The sequence below is a fragment of the Trachemys scripta genome, chromosome 1 (assembly GCF_013100865.1).
Source record: "Trachemys scripta elegans isolate TJP31775 chromosome 1, CAS_Tse_1.0, whole genome shotgun sequence".
Classification (NCBI taxonomy): domain Eukaryota; kingdom Metazoa; phylum Chordata; order Testudines; family Emydidae; genus Trachemys; species Trachemys scripta.
The window spans coordinates 42,677,013-42,693,972 of record NC_048298.1 but is presented as its reverse complement, the minus strand read 5'-3'; the positions used below and the strand labels follow the sequence as shown (position 1 = coordinate 42,693,972).

General features: G+C 46.8%; 1 protein-coding gene across 4 annotated transcripts in view; it reads left to right on the top strand.

The window, feature by feature from the left end:
* The first annotated feature begins 16,377 nt into the window (after positions 1-16,377).
* Positions 16,378-16,960, top strand: part of CPED1 (cadherin like and PC-esterase domain containing 1) — a 202,951-nt gene continuing 202,368 nt past the window's right edge. The window contains exon 1 of one of the 4 annotated variants that reach the window (XR_004645491.1): positions 16,378-16,536. The gene's annotated coding sequence lies outside the window, so the exon portion shown is untranslated. Of the gene's footprint in view, positions 16,537-16,584; positions 16,688-16,960 lie in introns of those variants that run through there. The other 3 variants (XM_034768584.1, XM_034768566.1, XM_034768576.1) reach the window with 3 other exon arrangements.

Sequence of the window (16,960 nt, the reverse complement as noted above, 5' to 3'; positions counted from 1 at the left end):
GATACTGTTGGTTAATGCTGTAATGTGAAAAATAATAGCTTTTCATAAGGTTGGATGTACAGGTATCATGAGAGCTGGGGATGGATTATAGGAAAATATCATGACCATGTTTAAACTGAGCACAAGTAAGGTGAGCAATGGGGGGGTGGGGGAAAACATTCAGTGTGCCAGGAAAAAAAAAATCCCAACCTTGATGCTATCAGAAGACACTGCAAAAAACACAATGAATGGTGTGAAGGAGTACATCGGTGCAGAATATTTAGGCCCTTGTCCTTCAGACACACACATGCAGTCAATGGGTCTACTGACATGTTTAAAGTTACTCATTTGTGTGAGTGTTTGCTAGATTAAGGCCTAGAGCATGGAGGATGGAAGATGTCCTTGAAAATGATTGAAGCCAGTGAAGCAAAAAAAGTTTTAAAGTGGAAACCAGAAGAGTAAGTGTTATAAGATAACTCTAATTTTGAGAAGTTAGGTTATAAATTCTCTTCTTTGTACCAAATAAAAAGGTGATTAGATTATCTAAAGTCTTTTTTTCTATCGATTCTATGATGATTTTTAGGATGGAAGATAAATGGGTGACATCAGTGTCAGCCATGACTCGAGCCATAAGAATTGTTTATTTGGGATTTTTTTCCCCCTGGAAATGGTGTTGGAAGAACTAAGAAAATGCAGGTTATTTGGATCAGAAAGTATGAAGTTTATTTGCCTATCTCAGCTTCTGAAAAACAAATGCTATGATGTGGATTAATTTACCAAGAGGACAATACAGAAATAGATGGCATTTCATACAAAGGTGTTCCATGTCATTTTATAACTATTACTTTTTATACATAAAAATGTGTGCAACCCAGACTCTATCCGTCTTCTGTTTATACTATGCTTCCTCCCTCCCATACCCTAAACAAAGCAGAGAATTACTGAGCACGGGGAGACCGGGATGCTAATTCAAGAGTTCAATGCTTTTATTTGGAAACACAATCTGCTAATGATGGGGAGGATGTTCCTGATCATGGGAGCAGTGAAGGAGAAGAGACAGAAAGGCAATGGTAGATAGGTCAGAAAGAAATATGATATTCAAGGCGTACAGGGAATGAGCTGGTGAACAGGAAGAGACCAGGTCAGAAAGGAGGATGGAAGAGGAAAGATAATCTTGTTGTTTTTCTGCTTCAGTGTCTGATATATGGATTTCTTGAAGCAAAGCTATGCCCAGTGCTGGAGGTCCCTCAGGGTAATTATGTAGAAAGTCAAGTACTTGCTGGCTTGGATTTTCTAGGATACAGAGCCGGCTCTAGGCACCAGCAAACCAAGCACGTGCTTGGGGCGGCACATTTTCAGGGGCGGTATTCTGGCCATCTTTTTTGGGGGGGGGGGGCGTGCGTGCGTGCGCGTGCTTCAGCTGGCAAAAGCCTAGAGTCTGTTCTGGCAGCAGCAGCGCATCATGTGTGGGGGGCGCACTGGGGCCGCTGTGGTTTGCGCCACGGGGGGAGCAGCACCGGCACCTTGTGGCTGGGTCGGGCAGGCTCCAAGCGGGGGACACTTGGGCTGGCAGCCGCCTGCAGATGCTGCAGGGCGGCTGCCCCCCAGTGCTACAGCCGGGGCTGAGAGAAGCGGCCCGAGCCACCCAGAGACTGCGGCAGGGCGGCCAGAAGCAGCAGCGGGGCCATAGAGGGTAGGGCGCTGCCGTGCGGGGCCTGCATCCCGCTCTCCGGGACTCCGCTCCCTCTGGGGCTACCCTGCCCTGGCTTCTCAGCCCCCTGCCGGAGCAGTCCCGGCCAGTCCTGGAGGCAGGAGTCCCGGCTGGAGGGACCCTGGGCTGAGGCGTGGCCCGGGAGCCCCGCTGCTTACCCCAACCCTGCCAGCGCTGGACCGGCTGGAGGCAAGGGGGGAGCGGGTGGAGTCAGCACTGGTGCAGGGGAGCCCAGGGCTGGGGCGGCAGGGGGTGCGGGTGGGGTGGAGGGGCGAGAGCCCAGTGCTGGGGCGGCAGGGCATATGGGTGGGGGAGGGCAGTGTGTGTGGGGGGGTGAGACCCAAGGGCTGGGGGGGCAGCCAAACATTTTTTTTGCTTGGGGCAGCAAAAAACCTAAAGCCGGCCCTGTAGGATAGCCTGGATTTTCTATATTTTTCTAGGCGTTATGGGACTCTTGTAGGGGCTGCCTTACTCTGCCTTTCACATTGCTTAGCAGAACAAGAGAAGCATAGGGGCTTGTCTGCCGTGTTGTTGTCCACTTAGACTGTGACTGAGTGAGAGTAAGTGGGGTGGAGTACCAGTTCAGTTAGCACTGGAGGAGAGAAGAGATGCATGATGTGCAACCCCCCTTTGAGCAAAAGAGGAAAGAAATCATCAACTTATGAGGCCCGTGTTTCATTGCTTTTCCCAGTAGCTGCTACAGAATGGGTGTTTCAGTGTGTACTTGCTCTGAGTAACAGGCAAGACAAGCTGCAAGGAGATGCTAAAGGGCTGCTGGGGGAAACAAAAACATATTTGGAGGTCTGCAAGAATGAAGAGGTTAGCAGGGCAGTTCTACACCTCATGAGAGGGCAGGAGGTAGTGGAAATGGGTTTGGGTGAAGAGTAGGAAAGCGGAAACTGGAGGAAGCTAGAGTTTGGAATTGGGAGATGAGATGCTACTAAGAAAACTTCGGGTTTATGAGCTTAAGACATATGGGGCTATCCACTGAGATAACAGGAGGGAAAGACCATGAAAGAAATATAGAGCTGGTGTTGGGGAAAAAGTATAGAAAAGGGCTAGAGGAAGTTATGAGAACAGAAGCCATAATGTTTTTCTCTGGTAGAAGAGGGAAGGAAGGAAGAGGATGCAAGAAGGGAGAGAGGAGATGTAGCATGGAGAAATGTAAACATTCACATAGAAAAAGACACATTAAGAGCTAAATTAATATAAATGCCAGTTGAGGGCATCAGATGCTTCAGTTCTTCAAGTGCTTGCTCATGTCGATTCCAAGTAGGTGTGTGTGTGCCGCATGCACAGTTATCAGAAGGTTTTTTCCCTAGCAGTATCTGTCGGGTTGGCTGTGGAGTGCCCTGGAGTTGCACCTTCATGGCGGTGTATATAGGTCCCTGCCAACCCGCCACCTCTTCAGTTCCTTCTTTCCACTAATGACAGTCATTGGAGCAGCTCTCTTCTCTTGCTACGGCAAGCCAAACCCCTAGTGGATTTGTTGAATCTGTAAATAGTTAAAAACTTAGTATTAGTTTTCAGTAGTTCATACTTAAGATAAGTTTTAGTTGGGGGGTTTCCCTCACCATGTTTTCGCCTCCCAGGGACCGGGGCATGACTTGGTCTCAGGGGTTCAAACCATGCAGGTCCTGTCTGAAGCCTATGCCAAAGGGAGACCCACAGGACTCCTGCTTGGGAAGCCCATCAGACTGAGAAGTGCAGAATCGGCAGAGGCTTCTGCCAAAGGACTAAGAAGGAGAGGGACTTTAGGCTAAAATTGCTCCTGATGGAGTCAGCCCTTGTTCCACCGCTGGCACAGGAGGTGTCCAACGCCAAGCCCAGCACTTCGATGAGGAGCATGCCGGACTCAGTAAGAGAGGCTGCGGAACTGAGAAAGGACTCTGGCTCCAGGTACCCTTGGGACCACCACTCCCCAGCGTCGAAGACCACCTCCAGTGCAATGCCAGGCACCGATCCCATTTGCCAGTGCTACACAAGAAAAGGAAGACTGGCAGAGGTCGCTCTCCCACTAGAGCAGTGGAGCAAGGAGGCACCAGCAGGGTGCGTCCTGCACCAGGACACTCTGCTGTGGCTCAGACTCAGCCGGCACCATCAACTCCAGCCTCACAGGGAGGTCCGTCAAGTCCGGTTCTAGGAGGATTTAGACCTTCCCTCCACGCCGGACACCTTTGGTGGCCAGGGACCGTATAGTGATGACAGCATAGTACCCCGCACGGGCACCGGCACCGTGCCTTCTAAGAGCAAGCCAGCGATGATGTGGCACTGCTCACCCTCACCTCAGCATCGCTCCCCGGCACTGTCTCACTCCACGTCGCCAAGGTTTGAGTCCTTGTTGGACTCGGAGGCAGAGTCGTATGCCTCTAGGCAAAGCCGGCACCGTTCTCGACACCGCTCCAGACAGGAGGAAGGGCAGCCATTGCCTATGATGCTGTGGCCACCGCAGTGGCAGGCGCCAGCTCAATGGCCTTTCTGGACCCTGGAGGCCTACCACCAAGCCCAAGAGCCGAAGTCCAGATCATTGTCGGTGGTATTGGAGGCCTGGGCCCCTCCATCATCGTCATCATCATCTGTAGCTCGGGAACCTCTGCGAGGCTAGAAGTTGGGCACAAAGGCCGGCACTGAGACCATAGTGAGACCCGGCACTGAGACCGGTACTGGTCCGGACACCATGCAAGATGTGTTGGCACAGGGGGGTCTCCGCAGACATCCTCCTCATCCTTCCCTGATGAGGCAGTGGTGGGCACATCCATTACACTGACAGCCATGGACAACAGAGCCCACCTGGAGTTACTCAGAAGGGAGGCTCAGAATTTTGGCATGCAGGCAGAGGAGGTGTTGGAGTAGACCAACCCAATGGTCAACATTCTGGTGCCTGAAGGTCCACCAAGGGTGGCTTTGCCCCTCATTAAGACTATCCAGAACACTACTAAAGCATTGTGGCAAACGCCCACCTCCCCACCCCCCACAGCCAAAGGGGTGGAGAGGAAGTATTTTGTGCCTTCAAAAGGGTATGAATACCTGTTCTCTCATCCTCAGCCTGGCACTTTGGTGGCGGTGGCTGCCAATGAAAAGGACAGGCAAGGACAACCAGGACCTATTCCTAAGTCCAAGGAGGTGAAGAAGCTGGATCTCTTTGGTAGGAAGGTGTAGTCTACTAGGTGGCTCCAGCTTCACATTGCCTACCAGCAGGCAGTCCCCAGCCACTACAGTTTTAACTCTTGGAACATGTCCAGATTCAAGGAGCTACTTCCGGTGGACTCTTGCTTGGAGTTTGCTGCTGTTCTCGAGAAAGACAAGGTGGTCGCGAGGATCTCCTTACAGGCCTCCCTAGATTCAGAGGACTCAGCAATCTGAACTGTGTCAACAGCCATGGCTATAAGAAGGAGCTCATGGCTCAGGTGTTGGGGCTCCTGCATGAAGTCTAGCAGAAAATTCAAGACTTGTCTTTCAATGGCTTAGGACTTTTCTTGGAGCAGACAAACTCTAAGCTCCACAGCCTTAAAGACTCACAGGCACCACTGAAGTCCTTGGGGCTTCATACACCAGCCCTGCAGAGGAAACATTTTAAGCTGCAGCCTACCCCTCACTTCTACCCTGCTCCCCCTACACAAGTCTATAGTAGGAAGCGGGGCAGGAGTAATAGACAGAGACCCTTTCAGTCCTCCTCTAACCAGGGCCATGGTTCAGCAAAGCAGCCTTCAGCTCCAAGCCAAACTTTTGAGGTGCGCCTGGGGGCAACGCACCAGTCCAAATCCCAGATCCTTCCCCTCCTTTTGTGAATCATCTATCCCATTTCTACCATGCCTGGGCACAAATTTCCTCAGATCAATGGGTCTTGAGCATGGTAGAATTGGGATATTCTCTCTAATTCTGTTCACTCCTGCCTTCCCACCCTCCTTCCCCGTCTGTCTTCAGGGACCCTTCTCATGGGCAATTTCTCATGCAGGAGGTGCAAACGATACTAAAACTTGGAGCAGTAGAGGAGGTCCCTCTGGAGTTCAGGGGCAGGCAGTTCTGTTCCCAGTATTTCCTAATCCCAAAGACCAAGGGTTGGCTCAGACCTATTATAGACCTTTGAAACCTCAATAGGTTGATGAAGAAGTTAAAGTTCCACATGGTCTCCCTGGCTTCCATTATCCTCTCCCTGGATCCAGGGGACTGGTATGCCGCACTCAACTTGAATGACGTGTACTTTCATGTGTCCATAGTCCCATCCCACAGACGGTTCCTCTGCTTCGTGGTCAACAACACTCACTATCAGCTTACAGGTTTACTGTTTACTCACTATCAGTTTACAGGTGCAAGTATTCTTGTACCTAGATGACTGGCTAATCAAAGGCCGCTCCAAGGCCCGAGTGGAGGACCATGCGAGCCTAGTTCGGATGATGTTCCACAGGCTCAGCCCAATACTGAACATGGTGAAATCAATCCTAACCCCTACTCAGAGGACAGAGTTCATCGGCATTCCTTCTGGAAACTCACTTTCTTGCCATGGGTGCCATCGTAGAGGAACTCAGGCGATACTCCACTACTATGGTACAAAATTGCCTGAAGCTGCTCGGCCATATGGCTGCTTGTACGTATGTAGTACAGCACTCCAGGCTGCAGCTCCGACTCCTTGGCTAGCCTCGGTATACAGGCCAAACCGAGACTGCCTAGACAAATTGGTCATACTCACTTCTCCAGTTATTGAGTCCCTCCAGTGGTGGCTCGACCAGCAAGTGGTGTGTACGGGAGTGCTCTTCTCTGAGCCCCAATGCTCACTGTCTCTAGTAATAGATGTGTCAGCAATTGGTTGGGGGGTTCACTTAGGAAGAATCAGAACTCAAGGTCTCTGGTCCCAAGCAGAACTTTCGCTGCTCATCAACGTCAGGGAGTTACATGCGGTTTGCCGTGCTTGCCAGACGTTTCAAACCCATCTAGAGGGCAGATGTGTATCAGTATTGACAAACAATACAACAGTGATGTTCTATATAAACAGACAGGGTGGTGCTTACTCCTCTCCCCTGTGCTCACTCCTCTCCCCTGTGCCAGGAAGCCCTCAAGCTGTGGGACTTCTGCATTGCCCACTGCATACATTTGCAGCATTGCACCTTCAGGGCTGTCAATCAGCTCAGCAGGTCTTTTCAGAACCACAAGTTGTCCAGGTGTCATGATCAGCATCTTTCAAAGGTGGGGATTTCCCACTTTTGTTCATGACATGGCGCAACAGGAAGTGTCAGCAGTTCTGTTCCTTCCTGAATCATAGCTCAGGCTCGCTTGCAGATGCTTTTCTCCTTCCTTGGAAGGGGCATCTGCTTTATGCATTCCCACCCTTCCCTCTCGTACACCTGGTCCTGCTGAAGGGCCAAAGGGAGGGAGCATCAATGATCTTGACAGCAGCAGCCTGGCCATGTCAATTCTGGTTCACCACGCTTCTAGACCTGTCATTGGACACACCTATAACACTGCCCCTAGTCCCAGACTTGATCCTGCAGGACCACAGCCGCCTCCAGCATCCCAATCTAGAGTCTCTCCACCTCATAGCATGGAAACTTTGTGGCTACATTTTTTGGAACTCACATGCTCAGACTCCATTAGGGAGGTTCTCCTTTGCAATAGGAAACCATCCACTCGAACCACTTATCTGATTAAATGGAAGAGATTCTCGATTTGGTCACTGCAAAAGGACACTCCACTGTTACATCATTGATTCCTTTCATCCTGGACTATTTACTGCACCTAAAACAGCAAGACCTGATGGTGTCATCAATAAAGGTGCACCTGGCCACCATCTTGGCTAATATTTTTTTAATTAATTAATGGAGATATCATATCTCCTAGAACTGGAAGGGACCTTGAAAGGTCATTGAGTCCAGCCCCCTGCCTTCACTAGCAAGACCAAGTACTTATTTTGCCCCAGATCCCTAAGTGGCCCCCTCAAGGATTGAACTCACAACCCTGGGTTTAGCAGGCCAATGCTCAAGCCACTGAGCTATCCCTCCAACCGCTGCTCTCTCTCCTCCCCTGGTTCTACTGGCTGGTCAGTATTCACTAACCCCATGGTTGGTCGCTTCCTCAAAGGACTAGATAGACTGTACCTTCAAATAAGAGCCAGTTCCCCCATGAAATCTCAACCTGGTGCTCTCAAGACTGATGGGCCCTTCTTTTGAGCCCTTAGCAGCATGCTCTCTCCTCTACCTTTCCTGGAAAGTGACATTCCTGGTGGCTGTAACTTCAGCCAGGAGGGTGTCTGAGCTTAAGGCTTTGACGTCCAAGACCCCTTATACTGTGTTTTACAAGGACAAGATATAGTTGCAGCCACACCCAGCTTTCCTCCCAAAGATAGTTTTGCAATTCCACATGAATCAGGACATTTTTCTTCCAGTGTTCTTCCCTAATCCACATGCTAGTAACTGGGAACGGATGCTTCACTCCCTGGATGTCAGACAAGCGTTGGCTTTCTACATTGAGCAGACAAAGCCATTTCAAAAATCAACACAGGTCTTCATTGCAATTGCTGAGTAGATGCTCCCAGTGTCATCCCAAAGGATCTTGTCATGAATCACGGCCTGTATCAGGGCCAGTAGCGTAGCTGGGGGGGGGGGGAGCCGGGCAGCGGACACTCCCCCACCGAGCACAAGTGGCGCCTTTTTAATTTTACTCACCCAGGAGTGGAAAAAAAAAAGGCGCCACCTGCTGTGGCGCTTTTACTGACGGGGCGGCGCTCCAGGTCTTCGGCGACACTTCGATGGTGGGCCCTTCACTAACTCCGGGTGTCTTTGGCGGCACTGAAGCTTCATCGCCGAAATGCCACTGAAGACCTGTGGAGTGAGTGAAGGTCCCGCTGCCGAAGTACCGCCAAAGACCCAGAGTGTCGCCAGGTGAGTAAAATAAGAGTGCCGCAGCGGGTTGTACCTTTTTTTTCCCGCTCCCCCTGTTCCCCCCACCTGGCTATGCCCCTGATCAGGGCGTGCTATGATCTAGCAAAGATACCTGTACCAGCATTGACAGCGCACTCCACAAGAGCGCAGGCTTCCTTGTCAGCGTTCCTGGCGCAGGTCCCCATTCAAGACATCTGCAGGGCGGCAAAGTGGTCATTGATCCACACCTTTATGTTACACTACGCCATTACACAGTAGGCTAGAGATGATGCCACATTTGGCAGAGTGTGCTACAGTCTGCGATCTGACCCCTCCTTCTGGGAACTGCTTGGGAGTCACCTACTTGGAATCGACATGAGCAAGCACGCAAAGAGGAAAAAACAGTTACCTATCTTTCGTAACTGTTGTTCTTCGGGATGTGTTGCTCATGTCCATTCCAGGACCCACCCACCTACCTCTCTGTTGGAGTACTCTGGCAAGAAGGAACTAAAGAGGTGGTGGGTTGGCAGGGACCTATATACAGCACCATGAAGGCGCAACTCCAGGGTGCTCCACAGCCAACCTGATAGGTACCACTAGGGGAAAAACCTTCCAATGACTGTGCACGCGGCGCTCACGCATCTACTTGGAATGGACATGAACAACACATCTCGAAGAACAATAGTTATGAAAGGTAGGTAACTCTTTTTTTTTCTGCTTGTAATCAGAGTATGCTCTGGACTTCTGGTTGGGCTCCTTTTGATTGTCTCAGTCGTTCACCAGCTCTTTGCTACAAAGTAAGAGTGGTTACCCCTCTCTGAGACCCACTACTCCCAAAAATCCCAGTTCACATATAGTTATGGTGACTTCCCAAGTGTCACTAGAGGAATTGTGGGTAGGAGTGTATGCAAATAAAGTTCTCTACAGCAACACTTTCCCCTTTTTGCTAATAAAGGATGTCTGGAGCTTCTGGTCATAGGGCTTTCAATAGTACATACTCTGCATAATGCAACTTCATCGTCTTTGGTCATTTCCCTTTGTAATAGGAGTTTGAACCTGTGTTGATTAGTGAGTTCACTACTTTTAAGCCGTTGTGAAAAGAAGTAGCTAGAGCAAAGAGTCCTGTGGCACCTTATAGACTAACAGACGTATTGGAGCATGAGATTTCGTGGGTGAATACCCACTTCGGGTATTCACCCACGAAAGCTCATGCTCCAATACGTCTGTTAGTCTATAAGGTGCCACAGGACTCTTTGCTGCTTTTACAGATCCAGACTAACACAGCTACCCCTTTGATACTTGAAGTAGATAGAGCTGAACTTGCCTTCTGCATCTTTGAAATCAAGTGTCCATTACTGTCTAGTGTGGTTAACAATCCAGGTTGAGAAATATATGGACAAGTAGGGAGGAGTTTATTTGTCCCGTATGTACCAAAGAAATCAAGTTGTGGGATTGGTGCCTCCAGCATGACATTCTTCCAGTAGATCTTTCTTTTCCTTTTCATTGACAGAAGGGGTACAGAGAAAATTAAAACAGGATGGAATCAGAATGATTTTAATTGCTCTGACGTGGCTGAGACAACAGTGGCATATGGACTTACTTCAGTTGTTGAAGGGAGGTTACAGGATGCTTCCAATATTACAGGATTGACTGTTGCAGCAACAGGGCAAGATTTATTATCCAGATCTCCTGTCTCTCCATCTTACAGTGTGGGCTACAGGCTTTGAATGGACCTTGAAAGATCTTTGTCTTTTAGAAGTGCAGAACATACTAATTAATTCTAAGAAAAAATCAACCAGAAGATGTTACCAACTGAAATGGTTAAGGGTTGTGATCTGGATGCATAACAAACCTGAACAGTGTGGTACCAATTCAACACCTTCTGGAATACTTACTTCGTTTAAAGACTGGGGGCCTATCAATTTCCTCACTGAAGGTTCATTTAATGGCTATATCAGCATATCGTGTTCTTATAGATAATAAATCTGTATTCTCATATAGTATGGTAAAAAAAATTATGAAAGGGCTTTCCAACTTGTGCCCACCTGTAAATGACCTGGTTCCATCATGGGTTACCTATTTAGTCTTAACACAATTGGTGAAGTCATACTTTGAGCTCTTTATTTTTCTGTTACATCTGCTTTTTTAATAGCTATAACTTCAGCGAGGTGAGTTGGCGAATTACACACTGTCATGGCTGGACCTGCCTTTCACTATTTTGCATAAAGATAAAGTTGTACTTAAGCATTACCCAAGGTTTTTACCTAAATAGTAACAAACTTTCATATTAATCAAACCATAAATTGACCAGTTCTTCCCTTTCTCCTACAGTAACATGGATGAATTGAGTTTACACACTTTAGTTGCTAAGAGAACCCCATCTTATTACCTGAATGGAGAACTAAGAGATTTCACATATTTACTTATCTTTTTTTCCTCTTACAGAGACAATTGTCAGGGCCAGGTGGTATCCGCACAAACCATTTCTAGATGGTTTAAACAGTGTATTCAGAAAAGTTACAAGTTAGCAACTTTCAGAGTAGCAGCCGTGTTAGTTTGTATCCACAAAAAGAACAGGAGTACTTGTGGCACCTTAGAGACTAACAAATTTATTTGAGCATAAGTTTAGCCCATGAAAGCTTATGCTCAAATAAATTTGTTAGTCTCCAAGGTGCCACAAGTACTCCTATTCTGTTTTTGAAGTTAGCAACTGTGTCTCCCCATTCTGGTACCAGATCACATTCTACTAGGACAATGGCTCTAGCCTTGACTTGTCTTATACTTTTGGAACTGGGATATGTCTGTAAGGCTGCCACATGGAGATCTGGGCATAAATTTAGGAAACATTACACATTAGACCAGGCATCTTCCATTTATCTATTAAGTTTAAAATGAAAATGGTGTATAAGTCTGTCATTCTAGTGAATTAAGAGTATATAAACTTTGTTGTAAAATATTTCTCAATCAATGCTTTTTACATATTATTTGCTGGTATTTTTAGTAACTACCACCCCTTTTTCACTTAAATTATTGTTATCCTAGTTGTTCTGGAAAAGAGTTGTGAACATGTCTTCAAACCTATTCTCTCCCTAGCAGTTTTGTCATGGTGAAACATTCATTGCTGCAAATGAGCTGTTATTAGTGACTAAGGCCCAATCCTGAAAGCACTTATGTATGTGCTTAACTTGATTCATGTGAAGTTAGACTACTCACATGAGTAAAACTAAGCTGGTAAGTGCCTAAACCCCTGAGCCTGCAACTGCCTAGTATATGCACATCCCTCTGCCCATCTGGAACCCCAACTAAGTCTTTTCAGAATCCCAATCCCACTGCTGCCAATTCTTGTGAATTGTTAGTATGTCCTGTGATTTCCCCTTAATTGTTATCAGTTATTCTTGGCCTCCGATTTCAGGCTGAGTTAGATGTGGATGGAATTCCTGCTGGGGCCACCAGAGGCCACTGCTGGCAGATTTTGGGTGCAGAGGCCCCTAGGCCCAGGAAACCTGAGCTGTTCACTCAGTGCAGAGGAGGGAAATAGACTGCTGCTGGGGGGAGTAAACAGCAGGAAATCCCAGGTGAAAGGGGGTGGGGGGAGAGAGAGAGGGAGCCAGCTGAGAGAACCAAGCAGGTGCAATAGGAGCTGTAGCAGGAGGGAACTGCCCATATTAAGTGGAACAGCAGCTCCAGCTTCTGTCTACAGTTGACCAAATTTTCAACATCAAAATGGTAGGGGTTAGGGGCTAGCCTCTTGCTAAGAGTTTGGAAACTGGATGACATTACATATGCATGGGTGTACATATAAATAATGTCTTCTAATTTCTGATCTGATTTGTCCTCTGATGTTATTTATATACCATATTGTAAAGCTGTGGGCAATCGCTCGCAGCCCCATGTGGTGCTGTGAGTGTGACCCACCTTAATTTCCCCTCGTTGGCATAGCAATAGGTTCACTTTAACTGCCCAGGACAAGAAGAAGCCAACACACACTAACAAACAGCACATTCCCTTTTAATAGGGTTTGAGGACAGAAGCAACTTTAATATGCAGTTCATAAGGATCTCACCTCAGGACTCTGGTTCGGCTCCCAGACTTAAAGTTCACAAAATCTCTAGTTAGGTTGTCTGAGACTAGCCTAAGAGGAAACAACTGCATGGCTTCTACTCCCCTCTCTCTTGCTCAGCTAGTGTCTTCTTTCTGTTTATACAGCCTAGCCCTAGGGTGGGGCAGGGATTCCTTGATTACAACCCAATCTGCCACTTAATGGGGTGGTACAAGCAGTACACTCCTTCACACATATATCTAATAAAATAAATCTTGTGATGTTTGGACTCCCGAGGCCTGATTCTGATTGCACTTACCCCTGTTATCTATGCTCCCCTGTATGACTCCAGTGGAATTACCCCTAATTTACATTTGTGTCAGTGTAATATCTGAAGTGTAAAAAAATCAAAGAAATAAACAAGGTGAGAACCAGGCCCATGGTGTGGAGTTGGAATCCTGTGAGCAGCTGTAAAAATAACAAGAATCATGTTAGTTTCATTCTGCTGCTGGTTGAGATTGCCCTGAGCAGCACAAGAGGCAGGCACTCAAGCTCTTCTCTGGGAAGGAAACTACAAAAAATAGAGAGAGAAATATTGGAGATGCTAGCCCACTCCTTGCTCCAGCTGGACAGAGTAGATTAGCAGAGAACTGCTCCACAGCAGAATCCAGGAGGTGGAGTGGTCCAATCTGTTCTCTGCTCTTCCCTATCCCCATCATTGCAACACCAGACCCGGGAAAGGGGAGAGGGAGTGAGTAACCCCTGCAGTTGTCCCCCCTACCAAGCCTGTAAGAGAGGACTGAAGAACACCTGGAGGAGCAGAGGTGCACTGAGGGGTAAGGAGTTGCTGGGAGGGGTGGATATTTAATTAATGGGCTGGGGGAGAGAGAGATGGGGAGGGCAGAAATGATGTGGGGGTGGGGAGAGTGCATAATTGCTGGGTCAGGCAGATATGGGGTTTGGGGAGCAGGGATGACACAGAATTAATTCATTAGAATTTTGGGCTTTGGGGTGAAGCTGAAAGCTCTGCCCCAGCATTTTATACAGATCATTGTCATTTGATCACAGATGGGTCCTCCCATTAGAAAACCTGCCGCAGAGGCCGAAATCACCTTACTCCATACATTTGGGAGAGCTGGCAACACTGTAACTACCACACACACATTCGGGGTGGGTAGGGGGAGTTCAAAAAATCAAAAGGCGGACCAAAAAATTAGATTAAAAAATCTCACGATTTCTAGGGCCTGACTCATGATTGTTGAACTTTTAGGGTTGGCAATATTGCTAACGAGGATTCTGTATATAGGGACAACATGGAAAAAAGGCACAGGGATGGGAGAGAAAAATGAACCGTGCATCAAGGGTGGCATTTTGTTCCTGCTGCTGGGGTCTTATAACTACAGTGACAGGTTTCAGAGTAGCAGCTGTGTTAGTCTGTATCCGCAAAAAGAACAGGAGTACTTGTGGCACCTTAGAGACTAACAAATTTATTAGAGCATAAGCTTTCGTGGGCTACTGCCCACTTTTTCGGATGCATATAGAGTGGAACATATATTGAGGAGATATATACACACATACAGAGAGCATGAACAGGTGGGAGTTGTCTTACCAACTCTGAGAGGCCAATTAAGTAAGAGAAAAATTTTTTTTTAAGTGATAATCAAGCTAGCCCAATACTAACAGTTTGATAAGAAGTATGAGAATACTTACAAGGGGAGATAGATTCAATGTTTGTAATGGCTCAGCCATTCCCAGTACTTATTCAATCCTGAGTTGATTGTATCTAGTTTGCATATCAATTCCAGCTCAGCAGTCTCTCGTTGGAGTCTGTTTTTGAAGTTTTTCTGTTGTAAGATAGCCACCCGCAGGTCTGTCATTGAATGGCCAGACAGGTTAAAGTGTTCTCCCACTGGTTTTTGAGTATTAGGATTCCTGATGTCAGATTTGTGTCCATTAATTCTTTTGCGTAGAGACTGTTCGGTTTGGCCAATGTACATGGCAGAGGGGCATTGCTGGCACATGATGGCATATATCACATTGGTAGATGTGCAGGTGAACGAGCCCCTGATGGTATGGCTGATGTGATTAGGTCCTATGATGATGTCACTTGAATAGATATGTGGACAGAGTTGGCATCGGGCTTTGTTACAAGGATAGGTTCCTGGGTCAGTGTTTTTGTTCAGTGATGTGTGGTTGCTGGTGAGTATTTGCTTTAGGTTGGGGGGTTTTCTGTAAGCGAGGACAGGTCTGTCTCCCAAGATCTGTGAGAGTAAAGGATCATCTTTCAGGATAGGTTGTAGATCTCTGATGATGCGCTGGAGCGGTTTTAGTTGGGTAGTTCAACTACAGTGAAATCTAGTGGTCTTGCAGTATTTTCTGGAAATGCTGCAAGAAGACAAACACCCAGGTTCTTAGTCTGCATCTACCAGAGTGCAGCTGGAGGAGGAAGGCACAGAAGAACTTTGAGATCCTGGGGCTAGGTCTAGGGCACTCAGGGTTTCTCCCATGCAAGGACAATCCCCAGCTAGACGGATTCACTGGCTTTCCAACTGTTTGGCTGGAGCGGCATAAGGCATCTGGAGGGAGTGGCTGAGGATCTGAGGCTGTAGTGATATACTGCAGCAATGCACTGGAACTGGCATTAGGAATGTTTCCCTGGGGAAGAGAAGGGTGTTCTTTGTATGGAGGGAAAACTTTCTCCAGTGGAGAGTGTGGATGACCTTTAGAATCCTTTTCTTGTTCCCAGTAACCTGGGAATCAATTTAAGACAATCTATATGATTATAATGCCAGAAATGAGACTAAAAATTCACATAGCATCAACACACCATGCAGTAAATATTACAGGAATTGCTGTGACTAAGAAATAAACCAGAGACATCAGTTTTTAAATTTGCTTATATGGCATTTTTTAATATGCAAAGTGATTGCTTTAACTCAGGCATTAGAAAAAATAGACTCCAAATCCAAATAAACACAACTACTTCAGACACAAGTATAAACATCACTTCCCACAGCTGCACAAAGTGCTAATCTCAGTAAGATACTAGAAAGGTGGTATTGCTGTTCTGTATAACAGACTGACTCTCATTTTTCATATATATGAGAGAGTTTGGATCCTGGGATTGTCCTTGTTTCTTTTTTTCATATATAGTTAAGAATACAGAACAAAGTGCATGCGATATATATGCAAATATTTTTAGCAAAAGGAACGTTATCATATAAGCAGCTTAGGTTTGTGATGATAATGCTGAGCCCCTAAACTGTTTGAGTCTGTTCAGCCCTTGTCTTGTGTCAGCAGGGGGAAGTAGTAACCAGGCACTTCTGTAGTTGAGATACTGAATGCTTTACTTGGAGTCTTTCAGGCTGTCTTCCTTTCTTTCCGTCTTTTCTATTAAATAGGGGACATTTTCATGCAGTGATATTAAATACACCGTACACCACTGAGGTTCACCACATATTGCCATGGCAGTGCTGGAAGTGATAGACACAGGTAAGGCTGGCTTATTGAAATGTTAACATTATGTTTGTAAAATTGGATTTAAATGCTGCATGTGATGGTCAGATTCTCCACTACCTGCAAGGTTCTTTTCAATCGGAGTTGTTACAGTAACAGAAGACTTTTAAATAACTGTTGTGTGACTGTAATTTGGAAATACACATTTTATATGAGCAAGGACACTTCTTGTTTCTGATTCAGAGCTAACATTGCTTCTCCAGTTCCCAATCTGTGCCTCTTCAGAGCTGAGTGAAGTTAGCCCCACCCCCTGTGCAGTCCAGCCTTTCTTTATATGATGTCTGTGGCCCAATTGAGTTCAGATGGTGTATGCAGGGCTGTGTGTATGTCTGTCTGTCTATGTGAGATGAGCTGGAGTCATAAGGCTGAGTTGTTCCAAATGGTTTTAATCAGCAACCCATTCGGGGAGAATGGAAAACTTCTGTCAGGATAAGAACTGAGTAAGTAAACGTAACTTTGAACTCGAATCGGAACAAAACAAACCCAAAGGAAAGTCTTCATAGTCTGGCAGATGCCAGATAAATGCTCACTGAGTGCGGTGCGTGCTGACAGGAAAAGGGAAATTTAAAAAGGACTGGAATGAAGGAAACGGTAAAAACAAAGTGGGGATTGAAAATATAATAGAAAAAAAAATCATATGATTGCTGGCAAAGCCTGGACAGTCTTCAGCTATGCAAGGCATATGTTAAGTTTTACTTATTGCTTCCTTGGATGCTATTGTGTGCCTGTAGTTTCTTCTGCAGAGCTGGAGTAAAGATTTCTGCTCCTCAGCTGATTGCGCGTAGGTCTATTCTGCAAACTATGCATTGGAGAAAGGCTAAGTCTGGCTCGTTAGTGTGACAATGATTGCTATTTGTTTGTGTT